At 42.4% G+C, this 16,742-nt stretch overlaps 1 protein-coding gene across 3 annotated transcripts in view; it reads right to left on the reverse strand.

Moving 5' to 3' along the window:
* The window catches only part of LOC105492540 (NCK associated protein 5), an 891,224-nt gene that overhangs the window by 645,216 nt on the left and 229,266 nt on the right, over window positions 1-16,742 (reverse strand). The window lies entirely within an intron of this gene.

Here is a 16,742-nt window from a genome sequence, read left to right on the forward strand (position 1 = left end):
AGAGACCTTCTCAGACCTAGTATTTTGCGTATGCATATCACAAAAAATAAACCTGTATCACCAATATAGAACATGAAAGCAAACCAAAAGTCATAAAGAATTCTGGAAGTCAGAAAGAAGTTTCAATTTGATTAACAAAAGCTGCAAAACCAGAACCCAAAACACATCCAGGATGAAATTATCATGAAGATGAGGACTGAACTGGGAAAAACTGCAAGCTCAGATTGAACACAAGAGCAGGAGGCACCTCTTGGGCAATTGTCTGTGTGATATTTAAGTATGGTATTCCATGGCCACCCGCCTCCTTCCAGCAACTAGTAGGAGAGTTTGAACTCAAGATAAAGAGCTGTTCTCTACTGAGGATTAGTTTCCATCTAGGGAGGCAGAGCCTGGGGTGGGGTTTTGGGGTTGGGTTCTGTGCAGGTGTGGAGGCCTCACCAGGGCTGGAATTCATGGGCACCTCCCCTCAGACACTGTAGGCCTATTCAACAGAACCTGCTCTCCAGTCAGCGCTGCCAACTCAGAGGGCTTCTAATGTTATGTGGAGAACCAGGCATCCTTCCCCAGCTGTAGCCGACTTAGTGCTGAAAACACTTGAACTTGTCCAACATCTTCCACAAAGAGGCCAACTCTACAGAAAGACACTTAGCTTCGTGAGGACTGGTTAATTGGTATTTCAATGTGATGCCCATTGCCAACTCGTATAATGGGTATAGGTGCAAAGCAGGACCCATCTGGCTGACAATCCTTATTTTAGATCTTGACATCTGACCATGAAAAGGCCAAGCTGGAAACAAAAGGGTGGCAGAGTAAGAATGAGGGCCTCTGCCTCCTGGAAACAGAGGAATCCCTTCAGGGGGCTGTGTATATTTTCACTGTGCAGCTCCTCTTTCTAGTTTGCTATCTTAGCAAGCTCTGTCAAGAAAGAGGGTGGAAAGGGGAAACAGTGGGAAAATAGCCACTCCTGATACTACAACACCCCTTTCTCTTCAACTTTACCTCCAGAGACTGAGCCTATGCCATAGTTCATTCGCTAATACCAGCATAAACAGCTTTCAGGAGAATCACGCCTACTGAATCAACTGCCAATCACTGAGGGAAGATTTTTAGGACGGTTTAAGAAGATGCAGAGAAAGGACTTATGAAGTAGAAGATACCCACCCCTGCCCCACCCAAAATAAACAACTCAGTAGCAAAGACTTCTCTTTTTTCCACTAAAGACACTGACGTTAAATACAACCTGTTTCTTGGCTTCTTCGGTTCTCAACTCTAGCTTGTAATATGTGAATTTGAGATTATCCTCAGCAGTTCCACAAATGTCTCGTGGAATAAATCGATTACCAATACTGTGATTAAAAAGTGCTTTTATAGGTGGTAACCTGGAGGGCTGATACAACCTGAAGTGAACAGCACTGCGGTCTTGTTTGAAAGGTAATTAGAAAGCCATTTTGTTCTGACTGTGGAGAATCTGATTCAGGATAAAAGTTTCTTCTCTCCTGAGGGGCCAAACCAAATATGTGATGCAACATAGCTGTGGCACTCTTTGAACCTTCTCATTGGAAAATCTGGAGAGAAATGGGACATATAGCAACTTTTAATATGAAAGCCCTTGTGCCCAGAGCCCCTGTCTCTGTCCCAGTCCATCCTTGGAAGAGCAACGGTGCAATGCAATAACTCAGCGCTGCCCATCACCTGATGGCGGCTGGTATGCCCCCCTGGGTTCTACCTGGGATGACCAAATGGTACCCTTAGCCTCCACTGAACACCCACTTCACAAAGACACATTATCCTAACTATTAGGATCTAATGCAACGGTTCTCCCACTGTGGACACAGACCAACATTATTAGCATCACCTGCAAACTGATTTAGAAATGCAAATTCTCTGGCCTTTCCCCAGGCCCACTGAACTCTGGGGGTGGAGGAGCCCAATAATTTATGGGTTTAGGAGCCTTCCAGGTGATTCTGATCACACTACACCTTAAAAACGACTGTTCAATAGTCAAATTAACTGATCATTGCGATCATTCACTCCTGGTGTGTGAGCCACCCCTTCCCCCGCCCCCTTCCACCTCCTGCATTTTCAAGATAAATCATTTGACGCTATACAGAATTTGAATTACTATCAGCACTGATGAACAATTCAAGGTTTCTTTTCAAAAGATCTCATTTTGGAGGGTAGAGGGCTGGGCAATCAGACCTTGCATCAGGTGAAACACTGAAGTTTAATTAAAATAATGCAAAACCAGCAATAGCTGCCCTGCTGTGAAGCCTATGTTTGCATTTAATGATGTAGGTGCCGTTTTAAAGATCAGCACGAGAGAAGTACCCATGATAAATATGATGCAGGTGCACCTGGGATGTTACTTTTTTTTTTTTTTTAAGTATCTCCTCTCAAAGCATTATGCAGCTAAAACCATTCAATGAGTGGACTATGCACTATTTGGGATATGAAAAGACACCTGGACTCAGGTAAGTTTTTGGTATTGGGACAGTCACCTAAGACAGAAATTCCTTTTTAAAATATACATATTTGGGATAGCAACGCAGACAGTTCACTTACCAGTGGATAGCAATTTAACTATTCTAATCCCTATTTTTCATAAAAATCAGCCACTCCTAGACAAGGCAGATGTGTTAAATCAATTTAGGAAGGCAATTTACTATGATGAGGTTGTTAAAGAGTCAAACGGAACATCAGGAAATTTATGCAAATATTTTTGGGAATTTGTTCTGAGTATGCAAATGCTATATAATTAGTTATCATGCTTTTCATGCAAAATTAAATTTGCTATAATAACGAATCACACTCAAGAATAAGGCTAGTTAACATGAAAAGAACCCTCATTTTTATGACTGAAAGACTGCAAATTGAGGGTAAACTGCAGGTGAATCTAATTCCAGCCTTTAGGATTGTTGTTCATTCCGGTCAAACGAAACCAACTGCAACAAGGGGTAGGAGGGCTCTCTGACTCTAGACAGCACGTGTATGGATGCAAAAATCACAAGAAGTACAAGCAATGGAGCATTCTGCTTTTTGGACTAGGCTGTCTCAGCTATCATTAGCCAGATACTCTTTTACCCTCTAATTATTTTGGAAGGACTCAGTACTATCATTTAATATTTATCAGACTAACAAAGCCAAACTTCTATTTTGGAATATCTCTAAAGACTAATTACTGCTCAGTCCCTTCCTGCCCCAGGCTGACAATTTGGAGATAATTTGGACTTCCAGCATGTTGGCTCTTCCTGCCTCACTCTGTACATGTCCTCACTAGTCAGAGGACTCTCTAGACCTCCTCTCGCTGTCAAAGTCCTATGTCTGCTATATTTGCCAGGATATGTAAGAATTAGGCCCTTGGCCAGGCGCGGTGGCTCATGCCTGTAATCCCAGCACTTTGGGAGGCCGAGACGGGCAGATCACGGGGTCAAGAGATCGAGACCATCCTGGCTAACACGGTGAAACCCCGTCCCTACTAAAAATACAAAAAGTTAGCCAGGCGTGGTGGCAGGCGCCTCTAGTCCCAGCTACTCGGGAGGCTGAGGCAGGAGAATGGCATGAACCTGGGAGGCTGAGCTTGCAGTGAGCCGAGATCACGCCACTGCACTCCAGCCTGGGGGACAGAGCGAGACTCCGTCTCAAAAAAACAAAAACAAAACCAAAACAAAACAAAAGAATTTGGCCTTTTATGCCTCCTGGCCACTTGTAGCCCACTCCCATTTGGCCAGAACTGAGACATTTTCCATAGCATGAAACTTTCTGTGATGACTCTGGAGAAGTCCTGAGCAAACCAGGTGAGTTGGTCACTCTAACACAATCACATGTTTCCCCATTCCCAGGCTGTTTGCCCATTCCTGTGGGTGTCAGTTTTCCTAACTATGCTTCAGATTCCTCGCTGGGAGTAGGCTCAGCCCTAACCTCTAGTGCTATGGACTAGCCCTAACCCAGGAGTCACGTATGCTCATCTGCTATCCACTAAAGAAGTGGAGGCTCCATCCAGTGAGCCTGATCGCTGACCCATGTCTTGCCTTATCCCAGGTGAACTGCTCAGGAATAAAGTTGTTTCCAGCTGCCTGAGGACTGACAGAGGGATCCTACTGTCACCTCCCCAGATCGGAGCCTCAAAGATACCAATTTGCATCACAGCCACCCCCAACCGACCCTCACCCAGTCTGTGATTAGACTCAGTGCCCTTCAGTGGGGCTAGCACTTTACTTAGGTTAGGCTCAGTTACATTCTTGCTTTATACCTATTCCACACAGGATCATTGTGGAGGTCCCAGTTTTGTTACCTAAAAATACCTTTCAACCTGCTATTAAAAGTGAAGCCTGCACCTGAACATTCACGTTGTCTTTTCCCAGAGGATCAGAAAATCGTTGCTATAGAATCTAGAGTTGTCAAACACTTTGTCATATTAAGCTTACAATGACAAAACTAGGTTTTAGTAGCATGATTTTAGGAAAAAGAGGAACCCAAAGCCATACATTTGAAGACTATATATATCCCTTAGACTGAAGAGACAGACGTGGTAGAAACATTTTATAAAAGAAGAAAAAAGGGGGAAGTAAATGCCTGGCTGCCCATAGAGACGTCCAGTTTTCTGTAGAGGCTGGCTGTTAACAGTACCTGACTCCACTGGTTTCAATAAATAGCTCAATCACCTCGTTCTTGCTAAAACCCAAGCTCAATAATTCAATATTCCCTAGCCACATACAATGCATTTAACCCTTTTCCTCATTATCCCACTTAAGCTAAAAAACAAGACAAAACACAAACAGGATGATAGCCAGATGAACTCTTAATTCCAAAACAATATCAATTTAATTCACTCCATTTGCTAGTACTGCCTTCTCAACCATGCCTTGTCTTAGCTCAATATGAATTAGGTAAAACTTAATATTCATGCAACTTGGCCCACATCGAAAATCATATTCCTATACAAATTTGCATGTTTCTAGTTTTTCTACATTTCATACTTTGTCTCATAAGTCATGTTGTAGAGTGTCATTCCCTCATTTGTCATTTTTGTAAAGGCCATCCTATGAAGGTTTATTTAGCAGAAAGGCTGATAGATTTTATTAATAGGCATAGTCTTTCCAACCTGTAAAAATACCAATACTTAAGTCAAATATTTTTGTACCCACTATGCAAATAGTACTTTGCTAAAAACATCACCATTAGCCTAGGAGAATGAGACAAAGCATAGATGCAAGACAGTTCTATGCAGTAAGTGATACACACATTTTACAACAAAAAGGTATCATCTGTGATTGAGATCCAGAGGCAGGTAAAAATCAAAGCTTGGAGAGTGAGCTTGTGGAAAGATAATTGATAAACTACATTTTACGTGATACTTTATTTTCAACACTCCGTTATGAAGTTTGCTTAATTATCTTTTATAACATAACAGTAAAACAGTGTGTGTGTCTCCGTATTACTGATGAGAAACCTGGGCTCTTAGAGTTCAAGTAACAATATCTTAGTGGGTAGTTGAAAACACAATGCTACACTAAATCATTAAAAGTAAAAGTTGGAAAATTACCTTTCTAGTAATTTTCACTGCCCATACAGAATATTCTTCTAACAACTGCATTTGAGAACCTATCCTGGAGGATGAGACTTTAGGACACAGAGAAGCTATGTGGACCTTGAATACTTTGGGTCTATTTCCTTATTTATAAAATGAAGAGATGGGTTCAGATCAGTGGTTAGCAAACCTCAGCCAGCACTAGTATCACCTGAAGAGCTTGCTAAAACAGACTGCAGGGCCCCACCCCCAAGAATTTCTGATTCAGCACACCTGGGGTGAGACCTGAACATTTGCATTTCTAACAAATTGTCAGGTGAGGTGGATGTTGATGCTGCTTGTCCAGGGACCACTTTGAGAACCACTGGACTGGTCTTTAGGGCCTCTAAGATTTTGAGTATGGAAAGACAGACAATATTACTAACTTCTAGACCAACTGCAAGTAAGAGTCCCCTCATTTATCCTTCCATCTATTCATTCAACAATTGGACACTTGTGTGTTTTCAAAGAGTTTCCAGTTTGGCTAAAAGCAAGGAAAACATCTCAATTATTTAATTTATATAATTTATGGATATTTGGCAATTTTCGTTAACTCCATTTTGCGATCATGTAAAATCGGGAAAAAAGATCAATTAAATCAGGAAATGCATGCAAAAATTATTAACAGTGTCTGACACAAAGAGAGGTCTCAGCAAACCTTAGCTCTATGGATCATGGAAACAATTTACATATCATATTGCACTTTTGCCTTTCACACTTTTGTTCCAGCTGCTAGCATCTATCCTATTTCAACATCTCACGGTTTTTCTCTTCATCTTTTGTTGGAGAATCTGATGAAGTTAGCAAGGCTTGGATCAAGGTAACGCGGAGGCAGGGATAGGCTGGGTTAAAGAGGAGAGAATGATTATATGCAAACTATACAACTGGTTCCTAACATGAGTTAATGGATTAAATACAAAATACCTGCCCTTCAGTGTGTTCCAGCTCTCGTTAGCGCCAACTGCATCTCAAGGCACACCTTTCTCCTGTGCCACCTATGTCCTTGACATACAGTTGGAGCAGGAGATGGGGGCACTACTGGCAGCCAAATAAATGGACAGAACCAGCGTGATTGTCTGGGGAATCTGACAGAGAGGTAAATTGAACTTAATCACTGTCCCAGCCGAATCACATTTGTAAAAGCTAAGACTCTGTGGACACCTGTTATAAATCAAGCAATTCCTAATCAAGCAATTCCAAGCAATTTATAAACCTATAAATCAGGTTTTCCTACAAGACCTGAGCCTTTGGCTGATCTCGGTTTCTCAGTATAAGAACCATTTGCCCCACCCAGGGCCTGGCATCAACAATTTGGTATTATGTCCCAAGAAATTCCCCAAAACTCCTGGGATGGCACAAAGTTGTCCCAGCTATGTGAGTTAGACTCTGAGCTCCAGACAGAAATACTCATTTCCAGGTTCAGCTTGTAAAACTACCTGCCTTCACATATGTCCTTTGGCCCTAGGAGGTTTCCAAACCACAACCAAAGCCTGAGATGAAAACTTAAAGAAGGCTAGACTGCATGAAATTTACCTTACCTATCCCGGCACAAGCCAGAACTGGATGAGGCGTAAACCAGGCCTGCCGTGCAAATAGATGAACTCTACCTCTGGGGATGGCTCGGGGGATCACAAACACCCCACTTTGAGAGGGCAGGAGGCCTGAGTGGCATTTAGGTTTCTCTGAGGCTTATTTTGTGAAAGCAAAACTGACTCGCTGAGAAAACATTTTTAAAATATTTACTTGGAATTACATAAAAAGTATTTCAAATGAATTTTTTTTTTCTTTTTTTTTTTTTCAGAAGCAGGAAAGTCTGTTTCATAGCCGGCTGCTGAGTCAGACAGAATAGCCAGGAAGACTCTGGGAAACCTCAGCCTCTCTGAGGCCTCTGCAGTTGTGAGGCTGGGAGATGTGGTTCTGAAATCCAGGCAAGTTGCTGAAGCACAGACAGGAATTCCCAGAATTTCCTCTATAGTTTTCACTTAGATGTCACAAAGAAGGCCTGATTTCAGCCAAGTAAAAGTTTGTTGCAGAGTCACACATGAGCACCAGTTGTAACTAAGAAAACATATATACATTCTAAAGTTTTTTTCTTTTTTGAGACGGAGTCTGGCTCTGTCACCCAGGCTGGAGTACAGTGGTATGATCTCGGCTCACTGCAACCTCCACCTCCTGGGTTCAAGCGATTTTCCTGCCTCAGCCTCCCAAGTACCTGGGATTACAGGCACCCAGCTAATTTTTGTATTTTTAGTGGAGACGGCGTTTCACCGTGTTGACCAGGCTGGTCTTGAACCCCTGACCTCAGGTGATTCACATGCCTTGACCTCCCAAAGTGCTGGGATTACAGGCAAGAGCCACCAAGTCCAGCCTGCCAAGTACTTTTAAAATATATTCATTTGATTATTCACTCGAATTCTTCTGAACACCTGCTATGTGTAGTGTTAGGAGCTGTTGGATGTAACTGTGATAAAAATAGACTATGTCCCCTTCCATCACTGCCGTATTCAACCTACCTGGGAGGGAGGAAGGCACTGGAATGCAGAACCATAGCTTTACCGTGTTAAGCCACTTTCCCAGTTGTACACAGGGAAAGAGCCAGAGAAATTTGAACAGGATTTTGTGTTTCCAAAGTGTGTACTCTGGCCTTTGGGGAAGGATGGATCCAAACATAAAGGAAGAAGAAAACTAGATGACTCCAGCTTATGAAGATAGCATTTATATATTCCCCTGAGTGCCTACAGAAACCTGAGAATACGGTACTCTTCTGATAGAAATTGACATTCCTTTTTAGTACAGGAACTTTGAGATGTTTCCCGAGGGATTTCCAAGTACTGCAACTCATTTTTCTTATTTCAACCCTAGCCTTCCCTAAGCTCTTGCATCTCTAGTTTCTACAGCCAACCATATACTGATTTTAGGAGTGTTGCATTGCTCAAAGTTATTGTTGGGTGCATGCACTGGGCATCTGTTATTTTGGAGTACATCAAGCCCCCTTCCTTGTGGGGATCACTCCCGTGCCAGCTCTGTGCACTCTATCTGCTCCCAGGGTAGAATTTGTGACCTGAATGAAAGCCAGTTAACACATCACATTTGCCTAGAGATGTCAAATGGTTCAATGACGGGTACTGGACCCAATCAGAACCAATGAGACTAACACGAGAATGTCATCTCTGCTAGCCTTGGACTCCCAACTTCAGCATTTGAATACTCACTGACACCTGGACCCATCATACATTGTGTTTGGATATGACCCCCCTCTTAAAAATGCTTGCAATGTTTGTCTTCGCCTCACATCATCAAAAAGAAGTTGTTGATGGTGTGTGCTGGAGTTGGTAAAGCTGAAACTACGCAAATGGCTGTCACTAAAGGACCAATGATGATGCTGGGTTTTTTTTAGCACTTATAGTTAATACATAAATAGAATCATGCAGCTCTCTTCTTTAATTCGTTCTGGACAGTGGGCCACTTTAGGGATGAATTGCTCAGCATTTCTGGCAGAGGAACAGCAACCACTCAGGATATCATTGATTGAAAAACAATAAGGCCAGGCACAGTGGCTCACGCCTGTAATCCCAGCACTTTGGGAGGCCGAGGCAGGCAGATCACAAGGTCAGGAGATTGAGGCCATCCTGGCCAACATGGTGAAACCCTGTCTCTACTAAAAATACAAAAATTAGCTGGGCATGGTGGCACGTGCCTGTAATCTCAGCTACTTGGGAGGCTGAGGCAGGAGAATCACATGAACCAGGGAGTCGGAAGTTGCAGTGAGCTGAGATCATGCCACCACTGCACTCCAGTCTGGTGACAGAGCAAGACTCAGTCTCAACAAAAAAGAAAAAAAAGAAAAAGAAAAACAACAAAGCTGATCACAGAGCTGGTAAACTGGGGACAGCCAGTGCAAGAGTTCTATAACAGCAGAGAACAGTCCTCCCTTCCCTCAGAAACGTTTTCCAGCTCTTCATTTGAAATGCTTTGCAGAAACCTGGAATTCTGGACATTCTGGTTATTAATATAAAGACTTCTATCATTCCATAGCTCCCATCTCCATTGACCTCTACCCCATCTCTAATGACCTGTTACAGCTTTGACCTCACTCGCAGAGCAGGATTTAATGATGACTCATCTTTGATACCTCCTCTTTCTGCCTAAATTCAACAGCATCCTGGCCACTCACAGTTGAGTGCATTTACCAGAAACAGCAGCATTTCCTGGGTGCTTGCTGGAAACGCAGCATCTCAGATTCCACTTCAGACCAACTGAATCAGAACCTGGTCAAGAATCGGCTTCTAACATACTCGCAACTGCTGCTGCTGCCGCCAGCCTTGGAACCACATTCTGAGTAGCAGGAATGTAGACCTCAGTGTTTCCTAACCCTACTGATCATAAGGTCTGTTGGGGAACTTCTTCAAAATACCTGTTTCTGGGCACAACTTCAAACCCTTTGAATGAGAATCTTCAGAAAAGGGACTTTGGTATTTACAGCCAGCCCAGGTAGTTCTTCTGGACGGGCAAGCAGAGGAAACACTGGGAATCTAATTTAGAGTTCCAGGCCGAGCTCTCAGCTGCCTGCTCTTCTCCTGCCTGGATTTGTTGCTTAACAGATGGAAGCACAATACTGCTCCCACTAGGGCTGTTTCTTTTTCCCTTTTGTTCCTCCAAAGACTTGCTACCAAATGCTGTGTCTTCAGCATCTGGAATTGTTTTTTACCTTCTCTCTATGCAGTTAGGTAAGAAAGGATCTTGGAAGGATTCAAATCCCAATTCTAGGCAAAGATATGTTAATAGCCACATCCCCGTGGCAATGCTGTTTAATGTCAGTGTTTTGAAGACAAAAATGCAGATTCCTGGCTCTGGTTGTTCTGCAGGTTGTAGCCTTAATACACTGGTCGGTCTGAGTACATAAGTTTTCTTGAAGACTGACAAAATGCAAGAACAGTGTTAGTAGTGGAAGAAAGGAATAAAAATGATAACTGTCTCCATCTAGGATGTAGGAAAACAGTATTTGTTAAGGTTTTCTATCTCTCTGAAAAACTAGTAAATAATATAGTTGCCTAAAATTCTTAGGACCTTTATTAATTACTTCAATATTTTTCCTTCCTTAGCCTTGGATTTTTGTTGTTGTTGTTGAGACGGAGTCTCGCTCTGTCGCCCAGGCTGGAGTGCAGTGGTGCGATCTCGGCTCACTGCAAGCTCCATCTCCCGGGTTCACGCCATTCTCCTGCCTCAGCCACCCGAGTAGCTGGGACTACAGACACCCGCCACCACGCCACCTGGCTAATTTTTTGTGTTTTTAGTAGAGATGGGGTTTCACCATGTTAGCCAGGATGGTCTTGATCTCCTGACCTTATGATCCACCTGTCTAGGCCTCCCAAAGTGCTGGGATTACAGGCGTGAGCCACCATGCCCGGCCTGGATTTTTTGTAAGACAGTAGCGACATTAGTACCTGCAGGGCTCCTCCTGTGAAGACTAAGTGAATGCAGTGCATAGACCAGTGCTTCTCAGTGGGGGATGACTTTGTATCCCAGGAGACACTGTTGTTTGTCATACCTGGGAGAGAGGGGCTGGTACTGGCTACTAGTGGGTAGGAGCCAGGGATGTTGCTAATCATCCTACAATGCCCAGGACAGCCCCCACCACTAAGATTATCAAGCCCCAAGTAGTGCCCAGGTTGATCCAGACCAAATACTCTCCACGTCTTCAGAACTTAATGATTATCACCCTGCCATCTCTCTACCAACATCTGGCCCCAAGTTACCTGATTGGTAGAACCAAGATTTGAAACAATGTTCCTCTGACTCCAAAGCTGTATTCTTTTCATCTCAGCATGCTGACTCCCACTGGCAGCAGACTATGGTAATTTTTTCATGTTGATTTATAGGAGGTGCTGCAAATTGCAAATCATGTTCTCAGTCCCCCAAATTCGCTGCATATCTGCTCTCATTATGTCATTTTCAGATGGAGAATAGAGGGTTGAGGCTTGGAGGAACAGAGGAAGCACAATATACAGAAAGTTGACGTAGACTGGGATTTTTATCTATTTTGTTTTAAACAGAGCAACTGAGCTCTTATGAGAATCAAGAGATTTAAAACTTAATACAGTTTAGGGGGGAAAGCCAAAGACTCAACTACAGAGGCGGAAGTAGAAGTAGGCTGGAAGTAACTAACAATTTCTGACTTGTCGTGCCACCAGATAGAGCTCATGGAGTCTCCACTGCCCGGGCAGTCCTTAACATCCTTTGAGAGCCAAAGTGTTAAATATGTAAGAGCACTCGATAATGAACGCATAATTGAAGCATGGGAAAAATCAGACACTGTGAACTCGATTATGATGTGTTGGTAACAAGGAGTGAAAGCACCTAACCTATTCAGTGAGGTCTGCAGATCCATCTACAAATGAAAAAAATATATAAATATTATTCAAAGGGTAGACTAGCTACAGTGCCTCATGTTTAATTTAAAATGCACTTGCATTCAACTTCAGATGAACAGTTCTGAAATGTCATGAAATGCTGGGAACTTTCATGGAAAGAAATCTTGCGGCAATCATAATATTAGAATTTGGTTGCCCTAGGGTGTCCATAATCTTAGGACAAAAAATACTCTTTATGTGGAAATACCCTGTAGTTACTAGGAGCCTTGTATTATAAAGAAAAAGAGAGACAATAAAAAGGAATTTGTTCTAAGGAGGCCTTTAGAGTTTCCTTTAACTGTTTCCTTTACCCACATAGCTTGCCATTAGTACTGCTCTATTACGCTTTCAGAAAGAAGAATCGGATTTTCCACCAAGTCACTGAAGAGGCATGAGAGTGGGATTTGGGCTATTCTGAGATGGAGGCTTCGCTGACAGCAGCCATCCAGATCTAGGTCTGCCTTCCTTTTTCACCTTATTAGCCATTTGCACCTCATAGTCCACAGGCCTGTGGAGGGGGCAAGGGACAACCAGGGGACAGTCATGTGGACAGGGAATAAGGGAGGAGGAGTTGGGGAAAGTGCCTAAAAGAAGAGGGAGTACCAAGCGTGCCTTAAATATCTCACAGGTTTCCAGCTGGCCTAGCAAAAAAGAAATGATATAGAGATGTACACAGGGGTGCGCCAGGTAGAATCTACCTACCAAGGACACCATTGGTCTTAATAAAGAATAGCCAAGTGTTATGGAAGAGAAAAGGAGAATAAATCTGACGAAAGTCGGGGGTGTTGAAAGATGGTCAAGGTGTTTGGAAAGAAATAGAAAGGGAGGATGGGCTTAGCAAATGAGCAGATTCTAAAAGCCCACTGGAATTGTCAAAATTAAGGTTAGACACCAGGGAGAATATTTGTATCATGACACATTGAAATAATAAGTATATTAATTTATCTATCACATTCAATGCTGAGACAGATTATGTACCTTTTGTAATCCACTGAACACTCCAGAATTTAAAAAACGCTAAAGAAGACACACACCGTACTGCAAAGGTGAGAAAAAGGAGTGGTTGCCCAAGACCCCGCTTCTGTTCAACTTCATGAAATCGCCTGTGGAATCTTTTAAATAGGGATTCTGAGAGAGTCTTCTGGTTTGTGAGGAATCTGAGATTCTAAAGGCTCTCCAGATATACCCCTGAACAGTAACCTTTTACCAGAGGGGCCAGTGGCTAAGACACTGTGAAAGATACAGAGTGTAATACTGAGCATTATTTTTCAGATTTTGGAGGGAATGTGGCCAAGAAAGCAAGATTTTTTTTTTTTTTTTTGAGACAGGGTCTCACTCTGTCACGGAGGCTGGAGATTACAGTGGTGCAATCATGGCTCACTGCAGCCTGTAGCCTTCACATCCCAGGCTCAAGTGATCCTTCTAGCTCAGCCTCCTGAGTAGCTGGGTTTACAAGCATGCACTACCACAACCAGCTACTTTTTTTTTTCTTTTTCTTTTTTTTCTCGTAGAGATGGGGTTTCACCATATTTCACAGGCTGTTCTCAATCCCCCGGGCTCAAGTGATCTACTTGCCTCAGCCTCCCAAAATGCTGGGTTTACAGGCATCATACACCATGCCTGGCTTAAATTTTTTTTCTTATTAAATGTATCAATAATTTTATTTAAAAAGGGGGCATGTTTTGTGTTGCCTTCTAAAAATACATGTTGTGGCAAGCATATAGTATCTATTAACAAAAAGAAAAAATTAGTTTGCAAAACTCTTAATTATAGCTTTATTTGATATGTAACTTTCCGCATCATATGGTATTAGTAGCAGCTAAAATATATTGAGGGCCAGGCACAGTGGCTCATGCCTATCACCCAAGGTTTTGGGAAGTTGAATCAGGAGGATCACTTGAGGCCAGGAGTTCAAGATCAGCCTGGGCAACATAGCAAGACCCTGTCTGTACAAAACACTAAAATTAAAAAAATTAGGCGGTGTGGTGGTGTGCACCTGTACTCTCAGCCTATTTGGGAGGTGTAGGAGGGAGGATTGCTTCAGCCCTGGGATTTAAGTTTGCAGTGAGCTATGATTGTGCCACTGTACTCTAGTCTGGGCTATAGAGTGAGACCTTGTATTAAAAAAAAGAATAAAGTATTAAGCATATACTATATTCTAAGCACATATTAACTCATTTAATACAGACAGACATACATGCACACACACTTCTGCTGTACCATGTGCTATTATTATTCTCATTTTATGGATTAAAAAATGAGCAAATATGTGTGCAAAAGTATGTGCGTGTGTGTGTGTATGTGAGTGTACATGTAGTTTTAGGTAAAAGAATAAAAGATCTCCTAACTGTTCTTGACTGATACAGAATTTTTTTAGGCTATAATTAATATTCTTGTGTTGTGCTAATTAACTTTTATCAGTTCTTGGGCTAAATATAAATATTCATACTCCTTTTTTGTTGACAGGTTTTAATAGTTTAAGATAGATTCGTGGAGAGGGTAAGAGATGAATAGCAAACAATTGATGGATTCTTCTAAAGTTTAACGTTAATGATTAAACAACATCATCTGATGACTTAGTCAGCAACTCAAAGACAATAAAACATAACCAAATCTGTCAATTAGCATTTTCATCTTCTCTCCCAACAGAGCTTAATGGCATCTGCAAAATGCAATTTTCAACCCAGAGCTCTTTGACATTTTCTATTTCCTCCCGTGTTCCTCTCCCGTTGTTCCCGTCATGACTGAGAGCAGCAACGTGTTCTGCTCCTTGGTGGCAAATGCATCACCTGCCATTGAAAGGAAAGCAATTATTGTGTCCTCGCTAAATCTCAGGGATGACTTGGGTACTGCTTTTCCACTTAAGTGCATAAACAGCCAACCCAGGACCGGTTTTAAGTGGCTGAACCTTAGCAATAGCAGCTGGGCTACAGGTTGATGTCACCTGAGGTGCCCATTAAAGGTGTGGAAAGCTGCCAGAGAAGAATGACTTCCAGTAACTATGACTGACTTCTCCCTAGGGGGAGCATGCCGCATTGCCACACACAAAGTGACAAATAACGACCGCGAAGATAGCATTTTGCCTTTATCTTCCTGGTCCTTCAGTTTGAGGACAGTGACAAGGGCGTGGAGGTTAGGCTGTTTCTTGGATGGGTTTCCAGCTGGTGGGAGTGGATGCTATTTACACAACTGTCAGGAATTACAATTCTTCCTCTTCCAGGCAGCTATGTTTAGCTCACATGTGTGCCACACATGTGTAGACCCCTGTCTAACACCACCATCTCTGAACCGTCAAGAAAGAAGATTCTGGGTGACGAGAAAAAGTGTGCCCTCAGGGAGACTACAGAGAGTACCTTGGAGCTTTACATCTAATGAGGATATCTAAATTGTTTTTCTAAGCTTCAGAGTCAAGGGCCCCGACAAAACGGGCTCAGGATAACATTTCCCCTTGAGTTATTTTTAAAATGCACCTTTCTTTTTTCACTGAGCTAAAGAAAATTGTCTTATAAACACCATCAATGCACCAAATGAAAGATTCCACTCTAAATAAATATAGCAAGCCTCTGTTAACCAGAATCCAACTCTCTAATGCACCCAATTAACCAGAATTAAGTTCACTACCTCAAAAGAATAAAAAACCAATACTTAAGAGCATATAATAATTTCAGCCAAAAAAAAACCCCACAACATTTTCAGATCTTTTTCTGCAACCACTTGTCTCAGCGGTGCATCTTCTACCTGTTTACACAGAAAATGAGTTTTTAGAATAATGATTGAGGCAATAATCATACAGTCAACGTGTAAACACAGAATTATTGGCATGCTTGTGCTTCAGACTTGAATGTTTTAGGAAATAATGTCCACTGTCTTTGAAAAGAAAATGTTTAAGGATTCTGAGATTAATGATAAAGCAAACAAATTTATATTCACCCCTACGCCTTGGGCTCCTAGTATTGCAGAAAAAAAATAATAAGTGTTTCTTTTACCCTGCTATTTGCTCTGCTTCTAGGGGAGGTCTGGAAGCTTTCCTTCACTTCACAGATGGGTGACCCAAGGTGGGAGGTCAAACGACTTGCTCAGAGGGAGGCAGCATGTCAATACCCAATGCAGGGTTAGACACCAGAGGTGTGGACTGAACCCTTCACGGGCATATCCATCACTGTAGAGGCGTACTGCTTGAAACTACTTTTCCGAAAGCTTCTCTTTGGAGGGAAATTCTGGTCTCAAAAAAATGAAACTTTGATTACCCAGCAACAGGACTCCTTGCCAGCTCTTTTTTGAAATAATTATGAATCTAAAACGTGCCCTCGGTTTCTCTAAATTTCCCTTTAATGTTCACCGGCAGAATGAATACAACACCTCCACAAATTAAGCCTTCCCAGAATTAGTTCAGAAGTGCGCTTTCTATTACTCTGACTAGCAGCTCCTAGAGTTTCATAGGAGATCAGGAGTTAATTCTTTTCAGAGTTGCTCCAGGCTAAAAAGCAGGGGATGATAATGTTTAGGTACTTTTCTCCCTCTTTTTTAGATAAATCCCAGGGCCTGAAGTCTGAAGAGGTCATTAGTCAGCAGATGGTATTATACATCGGAAGCGGAAAGGCTATGGAGTCACTGGGGGCTGGGTCTGAAGCCTGGCTTGAGGCCTTTAATTAGCAATGAGTGTTAATGCTCTCTGCTTTCTTCCATGCCTAGGAAAAGCCATGGCCTTGACAAGCTCAACAAATAGAGTGTGGAAGTGAAGTCACACAGAAAGACTCAATGGTCCT

This window comes from Macaca nemestrina, chromosome 11 (genome assembly GCF_043159975.1).
Source record: "Macaca nemestrina isolate mMacNem1 chromosome 11, mMacNem.hap1, whole genome shotgun sequence".
In the NCBI taxonomy this organism is placed as follows: domain Eukaryota; kingdom Metazoa; phylum Chordata; class Mammalia; order Primates; family Cercopithecidae; genus Macaca; species Macaca nemestrina.